This window comes from Patagioenas fasciata, chromosome 1 (genome assembly GCF_037038585.1).
Source record: "Patagioenas fasciata isolate bPatFas1 chromosome 1, bPatFas1.hap1, whole genome shotgun sequence".
Lineage (NCBI taxonomy): Eukaryota > Metazoa > Chordata > Aves > Columbiformes > Columbidae > Patagioenas > Patagioenas fasciata.
The window spans coordinates 4,707,493-4,724,337 of NC_092520.1; the positions used below are offsets into that span (position 1 = coordinate 4,707,493).

Here is a 16,845-nt window from a genome sequence, read left to right on the forward strand (position 1 = left end):
CCCACCCGCTGTCCCTGCCCTCCCCCTCATGCCAACCTGTGCCCTGGCACGGCTGTCACCCTGCCTGTCCTTCCTGGGGGAGGTTTCGGATACCACAGACAGAGCGGTGAAATTAAACTGCGTCACCATGACAGCCAGCTCTGCTTGAACACACCGTGGAGATCGGAGCACTAGTGACGTCTGTTTTGGACAGGAGCTATCAGGGCCTAAAGCAGGGTTTCTGTCTGGGCTCCTCCTGATGGGGAAGGCTGGTGCAAATGGAAGGTAATTTTCCTGCAACGTGATGATATTGATAGACGCCAGGCAACCTGCAAACAACCACAGATTTAAATGTCTCACCCTGACCGAAGCACTAAAGCAGGTACTTTCCTTGCTGCCACACCACGTGTTTCTGTTCCTCACCCTGTGACACTCACGAGTTCAATGAAAATGCTCCTTTCGCATGAGGTTGTGTGTGAAGCTACCTGCCTGCACAGGCACTTGAGGAACAGAGACCAAAACAGTTTCCTTCTCCCACACCCTCCGTTTCTTGGCATTTACACCCTTCAGAAGCCCATAAACAGTCCTGCCCTCCTCCTCATTTTTAAAAACTACACAAGTATACAGCTCTTTTATCTTCCTTTCGCGTCAACCCCTCCAGCCCCAAAGTTGCTTTCCCTCAATTTCCTCCTGTTTATCTGCTACAAAGTAACAGCGATCAAAGGCGGCAAAAAACAAAACAGAAAACAAAATCCCCCCCACCCCTCGCAGTGATTAGCAACATCAGACCCGATTTTCAGAAAGATATTTAAGAGTTTTTAAAAATACTTTACCGGCCTAGGTGCCAAATCCCAACAGTTTCCGAGGCAATCAAGCGCCCACGCGCTTTCTGGATTCCCACCAGCTGCCTACCCACATCTTTCAGTACGTAACCACATGAAACGCTACTTTTGTTCTCAAGGTTAGGCTCTCTAAGTGCTGCTGAGACAGTCCCCAAAAGTTCCCACTGAAACCCATGGGCTGCTGAGTTATGTCCCCAGGTTACAAAACACACACACATACGAAGAAAACCCACAACCTTTTTTGTTCCTTCATGCCCAGCACATTTGCCCGAATACCTGCTGCACAGTTCCTGACAGTATGAAAGTTTCTCATCTTGTTTGCATCTTGCCTATGAATTCTGAAGAACAAACGTTGCCAAAGTCTTGTTGTGCATATTCCAGGCTATGCAGAGATAAAGAGACATTATGCTATACCAGAAATGGTTTTTCCTGTTCCTCCCTGTGCCTGCTTGTTCGCTGTTTGCCCTTTACACCTGCCTGACAGAGGAAAGAACATTATTTCTCTAGCACAGTTGTGTTTTATGTTCACTATGAGCCTTTATGGGCAGTGTTTAGGTGACAAGAGGGTGACACTCAGCAGCTCCCTAAATAAGCCACAAACATTTGTACAAGAGATGACTCCCGCACTATTGCCCTTTGACTATGAACTGAAGGACTGCGAGATGGAAGAGGCACAGCAGCATTATTTAACAACGTCAATTAGTGACTGGCAGCAGCATGAGCAACTTAATTCTGTCTTGGATTAAAACTATAGATCCAGCTGGATATCAGCAAGATGTTTGGGCCCAGAGGATAGATTATAACCTGCTGGGGAAAACAGGCATCCAATTCTGAATCATCTTTTCAAGGTTACAGGAAGACATATAACACAAAGATGCACGATATTATGCAGGTAGGTGACGGGAAAAACCCCAAAAGTGCTCTGCTATACCAACAAATGAACCCGCTGGGTGAAGCATCCAAGTCTCTACAGCTCGGCAGGGACTGCAAGCGATGTGCTCACATTGAATCAAATGAGGATCCAGAACAGCAAAGTAACGGGAGGTGGGAAAAATACATGATCCCCCTGTGATTTTTTGTCAGGCTTTTTCTCCTAAATACATTTATTAAAGGCAGAGAATCAGTTAAGGAGGAGCCAAAAGCCATTTTGTACCAAGGACTTTCAGATTAGGAGCACAAGCAGGTCCAGTAGGAGCTGACCCGGCGTGTGCTAGAGGTTCAAAGAGCTCAGGGACAGAGGAAGGCAAGAAATAACCAAAATAACAAGCTGTACACAGTAGGTACGATGACGACACACCACGATTTTCAAGAGTAAAAAGGCACTTACTTGTGCGCTAATCCTGAGAAGCCACCAGATCTAGTTGTGTATCATACAGCCCTCATATCCAGATTTGAAACCTACTGAAGAGCTCTGGGATCTTTAATACTACACCACAGCTACGCTCACTCCTGTTTCTCCATTAAGATTTCTGCCAGGTCAGCTCGCAGCCAAGCGCTGAAAAGGAAAAGCACCCTTGCCTTTGGATGGCTGTGTGCCACGATGAGCTCAGCTGTGTCAAAGCTTCCACCCCTGGCCCCCATCGCAGCCTCCCAGAAGAAATTCAAGCGAAGAGCGCGCTCCCAGCAGGTGGAGAGAGAACCCTCCCGTCCTTTCATCACGCCTTCGATCTCCAAGAAAACGCAAGTTCAGATTATACTTTTAATATTAATGCCGAGTTGGCCACATCAAAAGGAAAACAGCTGCCAACAGCCACATTCTTGCTTTATAGTTTTGTGATGGGGGGGTGAGGGCTGGTTTTTGGGAAAAAAAGAAGCAAACACAAGCTTTTCATCTGTTAGTCAAGAAGAATGCAAAGTCAACCACAGGCTTTTTCCTTGTAAATTTGTAGTTAGTTCATCAGCAGCTTAGGATTAGAGCCCTCACAAAGAGGTCAAATAGTCTTTATGTTGAAACTAGCACAGGTTATGATTTATATAGAAGCCTTTCACTGCTCACTCCATTCACACTCCAGTGAAAATATAAAGTAACGCTATCAAGAGCCCCACAATAGAAGGGAAGCACGTGAATTGATGAGAAAGGAGGAAGGCAGACCACAGAGATCACACATGCTCATCCTGTTGGATTTCAGATGGTTTACCTATAGCTACAGGCAGCACGGATGGAACAGGACCTCACGTCTTCGAAAACAAACACAACTACATTGCACATGGGATGAGATCACCTTGGTGAAGTCACTGCTCCTCCATATCGAGCCAAAGGAACAGGGTGGGACTCAAAGAGCAACTGAACGTCACCAGATATGACAGACATCCACTGTAATACTCAAAGCTTGACAACAGAAACAGGTAGGATATTAAGAACAGAAAGCAACTTGCTCTTAAGGTGAGATTCTTTTAATCTCCATGACCATTTACCTCCTGAAAGGCACATCGATGCATTTAATGCTGTCGCATGTCGGTGTGTGATGAAACTTTGTTGAAAGAAACAAAAAAAGCCCAGACAAGCACTGTTGGTGGCATTTGGATTAGGTCCCAGGATGAGTAAGTATTGGATCAGAAGGCAGGAAGGGCTCTTGGAGGATGTATCTAGTATTAGAAAGGACTGACTCTTAAAAAAACCAGCAAAGGGCACCTGAAATAAAATGGATGATGCAAATTAAACAAATAAAAAAACCCCATGATTCTGATGATCCCCTAATCAGCTGCAGGAGATGAAGGAAATCGAGCTGTGATTACTCAACATTGGTATTTTTTTAAAGTAGCCAATAACTTTGAAAGAAGACACGGCACACAAAAGACATTTTTGGCTGCATTGAGTAAATGACTGAATTCTTACAAATGGGGCCAGCTCATCACTTCTGAATGTTTTCCTTTTGCAACTCAAGGGCATGTTTCAGAGAGATGCAGGACAGATGAAAACGCTGGTGCCCAGAAGTCTACAAAGATGACATAATGAGGTTTCTGATCATTTAACCCACCCCTTCCACCTTTTCCTGCCCTGTCCCCCCAAATCCCCTTTTCACCGTGAGTAAACTGGAGATGAGTTTGGGAGGTGGGACTGTTAATAGGAGCCTGGCAGGATGGTGATTCCACAAGCATAACTTCCATGTGAAAGCCAGAATTCCTACTATGACAGTGCAGTGAGTCACTTGACAACAAGTCATTGATTTAGATACTGGGTTTGAATTCTAAGAAACGACAGTTTTTTGCCCTAACTGAAGGATGTGCCTTTATTGAACCTAGAATTCAAACACAGCCTGTGACCGTCTGCCTCTGTTTAAAGACAGCCCACAAAGAAATATCTACCGGTTGTGCTCTACTTTCTGGCTTTCAGGAGAGCCCTGAAGGAATCATGTGGTTTTTTGCTATTATTTTCCTTGAAGAAAGTCCTGCTTTTGCCATTTGCAGCCCTGTCCTCACCTCCTCAAGCCTTTCTAAATGAAACCTATACATTTTATCTGTTTCTATATATCCCATCGGGAAAATTGCTTGATAAAGAGAGTCAATCAGTCTAAGGTTTCCTCCCCTATCCACTCTTCGTCCTCCTCCCAAGCCCTGAAAAAGCTGCTTCTTGTTGGGACAGAGGACAAAATATTTTACCTCCCTGCTTCTCATCTGTGTTTGCCCAGTATCTTCAGGATCACAGACAGATGAGGATTCTGTTTCTCATCAGTCTTAGGGATGGCGAGGGAAAGTAAAGACAGGCAGGAATCACAGAATCTCAGAATGTCAGGGATTGGAAGGGACCTGGAAAGCCCATCCAGTGCAATCCCCCCATGGAGCAGGAACACCCAGCTGAGGTTCCACAGGAAGGTGTCCAGGCGGGTTTGAATGTCTGCAGAGAAGGAGACTCCACAACCTCCCTGGGCAGCCTGGGCCAGGCTCTGACACCCTCACCATGAAGAAGTTTCTTCTCAAATTTAAGTGGAACCTCTTGTGTTCCAGTTTGAACCCATTACCCCTTGTCCTATCATTGGTTGTCACCGAGAAGAGCCTGGCTCCATCCTCCTGACACTCACCCTTTATATATCTGTAAACATTAATGAGGTCACCCCTCAGTCTCCTCCAAGCTAAAGAGCCCCAGCCTTTCCTCACACGGGAGATGCTCCACTCCCTTCAGCATCTTGGTTTCCTTGCACTGGACTCTCTCCAGCAGTTCCCCGTTGATGAACAGTGTTTCTGTAGAAAGGCAAAAGGAAAACAAACAAACAAAAGGCTTACATAGATATAAGTAAGGAACAGAGACAGAGAAAACAACCAAACAAGAACACAAAAGTTAGTTCTTAACTGCAAGTGAGGTTTAATGTGATTGTCAGTGCTTCCAGCTATGGACAGAGAGACACCAGCCTGACATCAGAGGCTACAGCTTCATCTAAGTGTCATTTTAATTTTGTTCACACTCTCCAAAAATCTGATTTAGGAACACAAGCCAGGCCTGGAAAAGTCATTCTAGTCTCAGTCTTTCAGACTCTCTTGGCACTGGCCTGGTAGCAAACCAGACTCCTGCTGCTTTTTGTGAATGTTGGTACAGCCTTTTTAATCATTCTCTCTGCTACCAAGGGAGTCAAAATTGCGTAGAAGAATTTCTAAGCCACGCAAATGTAAGTGACTGCAATTTTTACCAGACACCTTATTACCAAGATCTACAGGCTGATGAAACAACAAGAAATTCGATAAGCCAGAAGTTAAAAGACAGGGTTTTCATTAGATCAACATAACTGTGATACAAGACTTCTCGCTGGTGCTGCAGTTTCCTTGCCTTCCTCCCCTCACAACTTCTTTGGTTTTCTGTAAGGGCACCCAGTGAAGATTTCAGTGATTTTGGAGAATTAAGTTGTAACATTAATAATTTACTGTTAAGATGCAGTAGATCCCCTCACTTCCCCACAAAATTAGGAACTGGAGGGTCAAACCAAAGTCTTTGCGTGCTCGAATCTTGTTATTTAAGACTCCAAGGCTCACTTGGATCAAATTCTGTCATTTCTCTCTATAGACGGGAGTGGGAGAAGTCTTTTCTATATGACATGGATTTTTGCATAGCTTTCACATCTTCAGGATCTTAGAACTTAACAGAATGCATCAAACACCTTAACATATAACCACAGCATGCATACGTTTTACCGAAGAACCTTACCAACTCCTTTGATTATCAGAAAGCAGATGGGTTACATGAAGGGCTATGGGGCATTATCACCATTCATTTCTAGGCCACCCCTTTGAATTCAGCTCCGAAAGTTTTTCCATTACCATCTGCAACCTCCTGCAAGCACGATGCTAAAGCGACGACACTGAAATTGTACTCGCACCTTATTCCAAAGTGGGACTGAAGACAAGCACAACGTCAGGACAAAACAGGGATGTGAACTACGAGCTTGTGGTTAACATTTTGTGCTTAAACAGGTCAGTGTGGCAAGAAAATTCAATCAAACTTCCATGAAAAATAGAATTAGCAGTGACCACATCCGTGAGAAGCACCATCCACTTAACAATCATTCCAGGATCTTTGTTTTACACCTTTATCTTCCTCTAGCCTCCCTCTTGCAAAGAAACTGAGTTTTCCTGGAGCAATTTCTCATTTCAGCAAGAAGTGCCTTGAATCAAGTGGTCCAAACCCTATCAAAGCAAATCACAGAATCCCAGAATGTCAGGGATCGGAAGGGACCTGGAAAGCTCATCCAGTGCAATCCCCCCATGGAGCAGGAACACCCAGCTGAGGTTCCACAGGAAGGTGTCCAGGCGGGTTTGAATGTCTGCAGAGAAGGAGACTCCACAACCTCCCCGGGCAGCCTGGGCCAGGCTCTGCCACCCTTACTGGGAAGAAGTTTCTTCTCAAATTTAAGTGGAACCTCCTGTGTTCCAGTTTGAACCCATTACCCCTTGTCCTATCACTGGTTGTCACCGAGAAAAGCCTGGCTCCATCCTCCTGACACTCACCCTTTCTATATCTGTAAACATTGATGAGGTCACCTCTCAGTCTCCTCTTCTCCAGCTCCAGAGCCCCAGCTCCCTCAGCCTTTCCTCACATGGGAGATGCTCCACTCCCTTCAGCATCTTTGTTGTCCTGCGCTGGACTCTCTCCAGCAGTTCCCTGTCCTTCTGGAACTGAGGGGCCACAACTGGACACAATATTCCAGGTGTGGTCTCCCCAGGGCAGAGCAGAGGGGCAGGAGAACCTCTCTGACCTACTGACCGCCCCCTTCTAACCCACCCCAGGTACCATTGGCCTTCCTGGCCACAAGGGCCCAGTGCTGGCTCATGCTCACCCTGCTGTCCCCAGGACCCCCGGGTCCCTTTCCCCTACACTGCTCTCTAATAGGTCATTCCCCGACTTACACTGGAACCTGGGGTTGTTCCTGCCCAGATCCAAGACTCCACACTTGCCCTTGTTCTATTTCATTCAATTTCTCCCCGCCCAACTCTCCAGCCTGTCCAGGTCTCTGGATGGCAGCACAGCCTCTGGCGTGTCAGCCTTTTTATAAAGATATTATTTAACAAAGCACAACACTTAGTAAAGCACAGAGATTCAGGTCAAAAATCCAGCTTTAAATCATTTAAGATTCTACAAGGCAATTAAATCTGTAGACTGAAAATTGTGTTTCTATATTATGGAGGCCATATACATATTTCTGAAGGAATGAGGGAAAAGGTGACACTTTTCCTTTTTACAAACCAATGTTCCCTTTCACAAACTTGTTTCTTGAGTTTCTGAGCTTGAATCAAAGGGTTTCTCCTCTACATGCTTTGTTTTGAAACAGATTTGTCTGATTTGCTAAAAATCTGCCAGTATGTGAATATCTGCCTTGTAATTTTTGACCCTAACTACAGTGACCTAAGTCCAATTACACACCGATTCAGAGCACCCTCAACTAAAGCAACTTTTAATATATGACGCTATGACTAAGTCTTCCAGCCTATTATCAGCATTTTACTAAATAAAGCACGAACTCAGGCTCCACTAAGAATTAACACATTTTGTGGTTTGCAAAGGAAATTGCATTAAAATTTGTCTTGAATGAGGTATTCCTGAAAGGATAAGGCCATACAAATTGTTCTATTTCCAGAAAAGCTGCAAAATGTAATGAGAGTTTCAACAGCGTGTCTTATTAATTTTAATGAACTAATCAATATTGCATTTCTAATCCTGATCTGTTCGTTTGCAGCTAATTTCTTTTCCTTCTGTGCACTCCCTGGTCTTTGCAGCTGTTACCTGACTGTTAAATACCTTCTATTATGAAGAGACCTCAGAGTTCAGACTCAGGTGAGCAATTTAGTGAACTGGAAAAGCAGAGAATACACTATAAGCCTGGCCTTATTTTTTTCCCCCTATACCTCAACACAGGCTGGGGTTACAAAGCTCAGTATTGGCCTCAAACACATGCTGCACCATACACAGGGCCCTGAGCTGAAATCATAGAAATGAATCATAGAAATGAAATCATAGAAATGAATCCAACAGCTTCAGCATTATAGACAGGATTGGGAAAGGGGGGGTTGGAATATTCCTCCCTGTTGCTGCTGGGAAATCAGCTTTTCCTTCATCTCAAACAAGTCTGAACTATAGCAGCACATGAATTCTACATTCAGCTGTGACTTCTAGCCGCTCCAAAGCATGACTGAAATAAGGCATTCTTGAAATACCTGCTAAGGGCAAATGATAGATTCATCTTGGCACAAAGCCTTTACATTGAACTTGGTGAAACTGCATAATGTTCACTTACAGATAGCTGGAGTAATTAAATCCAAGTTGTACAAATGGAATCACTTCTTTACTCTTTCTACAGAGGAGTTTGGGTTAAGCGGCCAAGCCACTCATATTTTAAGATCAGCAGAGAATGTGCATTTGGGAATATGTAGGTACAGAAAATAACCTATATTGGAAATTCTTTATGCTGAAGAAGTGATAAGGTACTTCACATTACACTAAGCTTTCTATATGTAAATGAGGAGGAAAACCACATGAAGCAAGCCACTAGTTCAGATAAAAATATTTCTCACTCCAGCCCGTTTCATAAATAGAACATAAGCCCTGAGAAATGGGCTTCGTCTTGTACAAGAGACATCATCTAAAGTATGTGTGTGCCTCTTAGAGTCATTACGTGATAGTACAAAGCCCTACTGATGCTTAAACTAACAGTCCCAAAGTGGTGCTGTGACACCTTAGCAAGCCAGTCTGTCAGACTGTGTCCCAACACTTCTCTGCTGCCATCCCTAAAGTCATAAAAATGCCACGGAGATGACGGGTATGGACTGACTTTGTGGAAAAAGAAGAGAACAGGAGTCAAAAAGCAAGGCTCTACGTCCCACTTGCACACAGCATGTACTTGCCACTTGATCTGCTTGCAGTCCCACAGCCACAGGCCCACCTGGGTCCAGATGTTTGCAGCCAGATGTCACATAGTTCAAGGGAGTCACAATATATTACCCGCATTGCCTCTTGCGTGGTATTTGGGACAACAAAGGGCTACTGTAGAAGAAATTACTTCTTTTCAGAAAGTACATTTGGTTACTACTTCTGATTTGGCCTGGTTTTCCCAAATTAGGATGTTTCTCCCATCCTGTTAACTATTTTTTGCTCTCCTCCTTTTTTTAAGCCTAGAATGATAAAAAAGATTTCCCACCACTTTACTTCATCGATTCCAGGCAGGAAGTAGAAAATAGACTTTAAGGCAGTTGCATCAGCTTAGGAGCGAAATAAACGAGTTATAGATCAGGTCCAAAGAGCACAGAGCGCAAGAAGGAAAGAAACCAAGGAAGAAAAGTTATTGTTTAACCTGCATCTCAGATGAGATGCAAGAGATAGGGAAAGGCCATCCATTAGAAGCTGTAACACTTGGATTGCCAGTCTGAACAGCTATTGCAGAGCCTGGACAATTTACCAGAAGCATATTAGTATATAAACCCAGAACGGAACACCTCTACTTTCTCTTCAAATTCCCCTGGAAATGTGCTTAATCTGATGGCTTGTTTCCCCCAAATGGTAAAATGAAGGGAACTCGTGAAAGCTCTGCTGCTACAGTGCTTTTGCCAGGGGATTTGTTAGCAGTGCTGCCCACATCCTCACAGCGAGAGCAGCAACTGAAACTCCTCCCAGCTACCTGCTGCCATGTACAACAAATGAGATGGGAGATAAGGGGGACCAGCGTGACTACCAAGGGGAATCAGCATTTTCAGAGTGCAGCTCTCTAACTTATTTTTAAATGGCTACTGCAGGATAACACGTACCACATCCTAAAACGGCCTTTTCCTCTCTACAGATCATACTGGGAGCCTGTGGAGACTTGTTCAGCTCTAAGCATCTGTTTTCAGCTCTCAGCATCAATGTTTTCACCAAGTGAATCCCACGAAGGGCTCTGAAATTGCGATGTGCACCCCACTGCCAGGTGCTGAAAAGGAGATGGTGTGGGAGGACCCAAAGACCCTTCCCCAGCTCTAAGGATGTGTCCGAGGAGGAACAGGACACAAGTTTCCTCTCCTGCCCGAAGCCAGGAGCAGTCATCACCAGCAGCAGCACTCAGTGTCACCCCTCACAGCCACAACGTCCACACCTACACATACCACCACACACAGCTGCACCCAAGATCAGGAATTCCAAGCCTGGACTTAAGTTTGAGTAAAAATCTGGCCAGCATAAGCAGTGTCAGCTGTTTTTAAGCTAATCGTTCCTCAAGAGCATCACACGCCTTATGCTGAGAAGGGAAGAACTGATCACAGTGACTTACGTGCCGCATGAGTGAGCATCTGCTGACAGTCCCAGCTCTGCTGCCATCAAAGGGAACAGACCACAGAATCCCAGAATGTCAGGGATTGGAAGGAACCTCAAAAGCTCATCCAGTGCAATCCCCCCGCCAGAGCAGGAACACCCAGATGAGGTTCCACAGGAAGGTGTCCAGGCGGGTTTGAATGTCTGCAGAGAAGGAGACTCCACAACCTCCCTGGGCTCTGCCATCCTCACCATGAAGAAGTTTCTTCTCAAATTTAAGTGGAACCTCTTGTGTTCCAGTTTGAACCCATTACCCCTTGTCCTATCATTGGTTGTCACTGAGAAGAGCCTGGCTCCATCCTCCTGACACTCACCCTTTCTATATCTGTAAACACGAATGAGGTCACCCCTCAGTCTCCTCTTCTCCAGCTCCAGAGCCCCAGCTCCCTCAGCCTTTCCTCACACGGGAGATGCTCCACTCCCTTCAGCATCTTGGTGGCTGCGCTGGACTCTCTGCAGCAGTTCCCTGTCCTTCTGGAACTGAGGGGCCACAATTGGACACAATATTCCAGATGTGGTCTCCCCAGGGCAGAGCAGAGGGGCAGGAGAACCTCTCTGACCTACTGACCACCTCCCTTCTAACCCACCCCAGGTACCATTGGCCTTCCTGGCCACAAGGGCCCAGTGCTGACTCATGCTCATCCTGCTGTCCACCAAGACCCCCAGGTCCCTTTCCCCTACGCTGCTCTCTAATAGGTCATGCCCCAACTTACACTGGAACCTGGGGTTGTTCCTGCCCAGATCCAAGACTCTACACTTGCCCTTGTTCTATTTCATTACATTTTTCCCTGCCCATTCCCAGCTATTCCCATCTCTAGGAACAGGGGTGCAAAGCAGTTCCTCCCAGCTGAGAGCTGTGCAAGCACATAAGAAGAGTCACACACTAGACAAATTATTTTCTCCATAAAGGAAGCCCTCAGCATGAAGCACAACATGTCTATATTCTCCTCAGTTCCTATACAGGCCAAGATATCAGGCTGAGAAAATGAGCTCAGCTCCTTGTCAGGCATAGAAAAAGGCTTTCACACAATACAGTTCTGGCACACAATGTTCTTTTGCCTTCCCATAGGGGTAAAAAGCCAACAGGAGATATTATTGTATCTGTCAAAGGGCTAGTAATCAACTAGAGTTTAAAGAAATATAACTTTTGGTTTTAGTTGCCTGGTTTGAGTCTGTTTCTTGTACCTCCTCACAAAGAGTTGTTGTTTTTCAGAGCCTTTACAAAGTCTATTTGCTTCTGTTATCTGCTGTTGACGTGACGAACTGTAAACCAAGATCCCTTTAAGGGTGGGTCTCTGGATCATTTCTGTATTTTGGTACTGAGAAAAAGTCTATTTCAGCTCTAGGCGGTTCCGTACATTGTTAAGAATATAAGGGAAGTGAACCATAACAACTAGATTTTGAAATGACAAAGCTTCCCCCATCTAGGAAGTGAGACAGGTAAACAAAAGGGAGAAAGGAGGAAAGAAGCAAAACAAAAAAACAAGTAAACAAACCCACTAGTTAGCAAACCAGGTGAAATTCATGCACTTGTAGTCAAAGCCGAGAGAAAAGGTCTGCACAGACCTGGAAGAGGACACACAAGAATCAGAAGTAATCAAACAGTTCTTTGACCTCTCAGGCAAGAAGAGCAAGCATCAGTTTTTAATCCAGCACAAGTAAGGCAATCAAAACCACAATAAACAATCAATATTTTCACTTATGGGAGTTATGCTGGACTTGTCACATCTTTCTTCCCATAGTATCCCGATGCACGGAAAAGCATGAACCAAAAGCCTTACATTTCCCTGCTCTTTTTTTCTCAGCAATATCCAGAGCACACATTGTATGCTGCCTAAAACCTGCCACAGCATTCCCATTCTACAAAAGCATTTTCCTCTTCCATTTTATTTTTGGCTTCCATTTCCAAGTCAAGGAATGGTAGTTTTATCATCCCATTTAAAGAAGCTGGTCCCTCCCCACAGGACTCAGACTAAATACCCACCCAGCTTATCAGACTCCAGTCTTAAACTCCAGCTTTGTCATACAGTACAGCTAAGAACAGACTGTCCCGTGGCACAAGACAGGGGTAATCCACAGTTAAAGAGATTCATTTCAATTTTCACCATAGCTTCTGTTCTCAGTGCGGAGATGAGCTTCACTTCTCTGACTTATCCACGGAAAAACCAAAGGGAAAAACAATTCCTAAGCATCAAGCGAACACACACACACACAAACTGTTCCACAAGGAGGAGTTTTTCCAGCTGTATCCTAAAAAGCTGTGAGCAAGATTAACACACACACACTAAGCGATGTTAGAACAACGATGGGAAGATGCTCCCAGCTTTGCCAGGTAGTGTGTGCAACACCAGGAAACTCCAGGTACGGAGAAGGGGGAGGTAATTCAGTGAAAGGCATCCATGAGTCACTGTACAAAGAGTAATTGCAAGCAAAGAGAACAAACACTCTTCCGTCTGTGCCCGGACCAGCCATTTCACCCAACTACAGCACCTGCTTTCACTTTGAAAAGCTTGGTTAACTAAAGAGCTTTTACAGTTGTTTTAACCTATACATATATATATATATATATATACATATATATATATATATATATATATACACTCACCATACTTAATCACCACATAAAGTACATGTCTTACAGCCAGTAACAAGTACCCAGCAAAGAGCCAGGTTTTGACATCTATTTCTAAATCTTGTTCCTTGAAGAAAAACTCTTGGAGGTGATGCTGGAATGAAGATCAAGTAATGCTCAGCAGGAACAGATGCACCATGACACGCACACGGATGAAGCCAGCTATTCCCAGCTATCATGAATTTTAAGTCTGCTGGATAACAAAAGCAGCTAGAACAGGGATTGCAGGCACGGGAGAGCTGTAGATTGGGGCATTGCCAGGCACAGTGGAAGAGAGAAGCGCCGCCGGCCCTGAGGGCTCGTCCTGCTGGTGCTGCCTCTCCTCGGGCTCCCAGGATCATTCAGAGCACCCAGAGGTGCCACCCATCTCACGATGTCCCTTCACTGCTACCCACTCCCCAGGCAGAATCCCCTGCTTTAAGCAGGAGGCTGGACTAGAAACCTCCTTTCCAATACGAATTACACCACGATCCTAAATTCAGCCTTGCTTTTAAGTACTTTAATAGCAAAAAGCCACGGTTTCATACACACACACGGGCGGTGGGGGTTAAAAGACACGCTCCCACCGCTCCATCCCAGCGCATCAGCCACACAAAGCCCGGGGCTGTATCACCCCATCGCCCAGCAAGGGTCCAGCTCCTCAATTCTTTGTGTTTGCCCAAAGCACCCGCCCCTCCAGCCGAAGGCAGGACGAGGTGCTCAGCAGAAACTCTGGGCTCAGAGCCGCGATTCCGACCCCCAGATCTGCCGCGGAACCCCAAGCATGCGGACCTAAACGGGCTTGCAGAGCCGGGGGGGAGGACGAAGATAACTCCCTTTGTTAAACGAATGAGCCGGGGAGGCAGGAGGTAGCCTCGGTAACCCACTCCAAAAAAAAATAAATATATATATATATATATACATATACATATATAAAGAAATAAAAATAAAAAAGTCCGCTCAAGGCCTTTGCAAACTTCCCGGCTACAAAACAAGAAGCGAGGAAATCCCCTTCCCCGGCTCGGCGGGACTCACCTTCCTTCCGCCCGCCGCAAGGTGCTGCCCGGCTCTCCGCCCGGCTGGCCGCCCTCCAGCCGCCCCTATTGTCGGCCCGGCACCGCCTCCCTTCGCCCTCCCCGCCTTGCCGCTGCCATTGGCTCCGGGGGGGCCCGCCCCGCCGCCCCCCCTGCAGCCAAGGTGGGCAACCGGGCACGGTGGGGTAGGGGCTGGGATCTTTTCGCTTCGGTCGGGAATGGGACGGCGGGGGGAGGCTCCGCTGGGGCGCAGCGAAAAGTTTTCAGGGAGGGGATGGGGATGGTGCCTTCGCGGTGCAGCAGATCCGGAGTTTGCTTCGCTTGCGTTGTGTGCTCGCTTACAGTTGCTTCCGGCACCCTTGGAGGGCAGAGGGAGGGAGCGGCGTTGGCCCGGGGTGGAAAAGTCTGGCGATCACGCCATCGAGGGAGCAACAACTCGGGGAGTGGATCGCCGGCAATTATACCCTTGGCATGAAGCACTGTAATGACTTGACTTGTGGTGTTCGTATCGCACCGTGCTATCGCAGAGCCGGCTCCATTGTGCTGCGGACTGTGTGGCTGCAGATCCAAAAAAGGCAAGAATAACACGGGCTCTGCCCCTGCTGCTGTGTTGCACAAGCTGAGAAGTCTATACCTTATATTGCAGGCATCCGGGTGTTTGCTCTCCCTGTGATCCAAAGCTCGCTGGAAAATTGTTGCCCCAGTTTACAGGAGTTTTCTGGCTCAGGGCTTGTGCTCTGAGAGAGGAAAAGAGGGATTTGATTGCACAGACATAAAGCTGCACCGCTCTCCAGAACAGAGCGTGGGCATGGTGAGGTTGTGTACTTTGAACACGCTGTCTAGACATCCAGAAGTACAGTGTTAAGTGAAGCAGGTAGATAAAAGCAAAAGGGAGACAAATAATACAGGTCACCACCCAGATCTAACATTTATAATGAGGCAGCATGGCTACAAATGAGAGATTAAGGCACCACTGCCACAGTCTTGCCCTTACCCCTTGTACTATTATCCATTCCTGTGAGAAGTTTGTTTGGGAGCTAAACCAGCAAAAAATTAACCCCACAAAAATAAATGAATGGAGGAAGTGAGAATGTGAGTCTGGGAGTGGTAGGGAAAGTGGGACCGCAAGAGAGCTGATGTCTGTCAGTTTAACCTGTTGTGGAATGGCACACTTTGAATTACTTCCCTCTGTTGGATACCTGAAGAGCAACTTCCTTTTGTAGCACACTCAAAATCACAAAGGCTTTTTAGAAACAGGGGCGCACCCTGGTAATCTGAAAAATACATCTTGAAGCCAGGCAGGACATTGGTCCAAAATGCTCATAAACATGCCTTGTTTGGCGAGATATTTTACTAAATACATTCATTCCACCACCTGCCAAAAAAAGGAAAGGTAATTGCAGTGGTTGACCTGGGGCCTGGCCCATATACAGCTGGTGGATTGTTCTAACAGACCCTGCTAGAGCTGTATTTATAGCTGTGTAAAGGTACTTAAAGCAGCATGAAATAGCCAGGGCTTTAATTACAGGTGGTCTTAAAGCCACCTGAAGCTGAGAAAAGACACAGGTTAACTCAGTTCACAAATGGTTTCAATTAAATCTTTGTATATTGACTGCCAAGGGATCTCACCAAAACATTCAGAACTGTATTCTTACGTTTCATTATTAGCCTGTTCTATGGTAATGCAGAATCCTAAAAAGATATCCTGAAGGGATATCCTGGGATTACAATACTACTTTCAAGACTCCTTTGTCTGGGTATTTCAGAGGGAGTTCCCCAAGCAGAAGGAGGGAGAGGCATTTGGGATGCCCATGAACAACATCAGAATGGGATGTAGAGCTACTGCTGTGAACCAGAATTTGGTACTTGAGAAAGGAATGAGTGAAATGTAGATCATTTTATTTGCCTTCTAAGCACTCAGAGCAGAGAAAGTGCTCAGGGAGTTTTCGGGGAAAGGATCCATCTTGCCGTGTACTCAGGAAAAGGGGATTTCTTACACCTCAAAAAGGTCTCTTGAGTTCTGTGGGAAGAAGCCTGGCACCAGGCCCCAGCCTCAAAGACCAACTCTGTTGAACAATCGATTTCACAGTGATCACGTAAGAACCGCATTTTCCTCCCCTTCAGACGTGCAGCAGAACGAGCAGTCCAGCTGCTGCAGGGCATAGCGTGAACATTTCTTTTTTGTCAGCAGTATCAGTATTGATAGTTCTTACCCTGCTGTGCATCTCCGCTCCTGAGCTACTCCCCGCACTGCATCATCACAGCTGTTTGTGCAGGTATTTAATGGAAGGAATCGAGGAACTGGTCCTCCAGAGATTTTTTTTCCTGTGTGTTTTTCAGCCAGATTAAATCCCCAGATATTTTGGCTGACACAATGCAGGGGGAACACATAACATGTGAAATAGCAGAAGCTAAATCTCAGCTGAAGGACAGTAACTTGTTGTGACGTACCAACTTAGGCACCTGGAATCATCTGTCCGCTCCTTTAATGTGCTCTGGCAATTAGAGACAAATTGGTCTCGGCCTACAAGGAAGAAACCAGAGTTCATGAATAACTTGAAAACTAATTACAAGTCTCCAAGTCTTGGTCATCAGGAAAGAACTGGAAAAAGAAAAAAA

General features: G+C 45.8%; 1 protein-coding gene across 5 annotated transcripts in view; it reads right to left on the minus strand.

The window, feature by feature from the left end:
* Positions 1 to 16,749, minus strand: part of PAK1 (p21 (RAC1) activated kinase 1) — an 83,700-nt gene extending 66,951 nt beyond the window's left edge. For 3 of the 5 annotated variants that reach the window (XM_065833420.2, XM_065833411.2, XM_071816179.1), the window contains exons 1-2: positions 16,678 to 16,749; positions 14,228 to 14,963 (exon numbers count right to left, since the gene is read on the minus strand). The gene's annotated coding sequence lies outside the window, so the exon portion shown is untranslated. Of the gene's footprint in view, positions 1 to 4,840; positions 5,001 to 14,227; positions 14,964 to 16,677 lie in introns of all 5 variants that reach the window. The other 2 variants (XM_071816254.1, XM_071816143.1) reach the window with 1 other exon arrangement.
* Between the last annotated feature and the right edge of the window lie 96 nt (positions 16,750 to 16,845).